Raw genomic sequence first — 1325 nt, 5'->3', positions numbered from 1 at the left:
TAAAACGTCATTCCCCTAGCCAATGGTTTTCCATGTCCAATGTATATATAAAATGTTCATATTTCAGAGTGAAGTTACATTCCATTTTAAACGTATGAAGCAAAATATGGTTCTATAGATGCATGGTTAAATTATTTAGTTCATTTCATTTTAGTTTAAATTTCAAATAAAATATAGGAATTGTAGTTCAGTGACGTAGGAATTTGCAAATAAACCTTGAACTTTCAAAATCCACCAATCAGATTGGTTGGTTCGATACTGTCAAGGTTTAACTACGTCACTAGACCGTTGATCAGATCAGTGCAAAGGACAAACCTGACGACTATACAGGGGACTTGTAAGTGGATACTGATGCTCAGAGCACTATAGTAATGTTTCGTTTATCCCGTCTCTGGTTTATCCCTGCGCACTTCCATAAGCCGATCCAGGACAAACCGGGACAGTGACTTTCAAATAGCTCAGGGTGTCTTTTAATTATCCGAGAAGTGCGAGTAGTGTACGCAGTAATCGATTTTTCTTCTTATAATATTTGATTATTTTGAAGTGACCGGATTGGTTCATCAAATTCACCGTATCCGATCTATATAGTTGGCTACTTGTAAATCAATTAAAGTCAATCTGTACCACAATGTGTGCAGCATTTTAAAATGCAGTGTGGTTTTTAAAATACAACCAAATAAATGGTAAATGGACTGCATTTATATAGCGCTTTTATCCAAAGCGCTTTACAATTGATGCCTCTCATTCGCCAGGGCAGTTAGAGGTGAGGGGTTAGGTGTCTTGCTTAAGGACACTTCGACATGCCCAGGGCGGGGTTTGAACCGACAACCCTCCGACTGCCAGACAATCGGTCTTACCTCCTGAGCTATGTCGCCCCCATTTCAAATTCTAATTATGAATCTTTGAGATCAAAATAACTGGCATAGAGGATGGATCTGTGCCACTATGGAAACGCTACTCAATACTAAATTATTGTGTTTCTGCTGGTTTCAAAGGACTAGGATGTGCTCTTAAAATATTGCTACTGGACTTATGTTGTCTTGCACCTACTGCATACAGGAAACCCAACACGAAGACAACTGCCACACAAACACAACCGCTACTACTAATACTACTATTCAGCAAGGAAATATTTTATTGTCTGTCAAGGGGTTTTCTGTTATTAGAATGGATACACAACAGAGTAATTAGCACCCCAAAATGGTATGTCTGCTGATATAATAATTAAATAAATTCTAATCAAGTATAGTGGAACGTGTCATGTCTTAACAGCAGTATCAAAGCTGCTAAACAAAAATTCAATTTACCACAAATAAACAGAGAGG

The sequence above is a fragment of the Anguilla anguilla genome, chromosome 5, assembly GCF_013347855.1.
Source record: "Anguilla anguilla isolate fAngAng1 chromosome 5, fAngAng1.pri, whole genome shotgun sequence".
NCBI classification, from domain to species: Eukaryota; Metazoa; Chordata; class Actinopteri; order Anguilliformes; family Anguillidae; genus Anguilla; species Anguilla anguilla.
The sequence above is the reverse complement of the archived record's forward strand: the minus strand, read 5'-3'. Positions refer to the sequence as shown.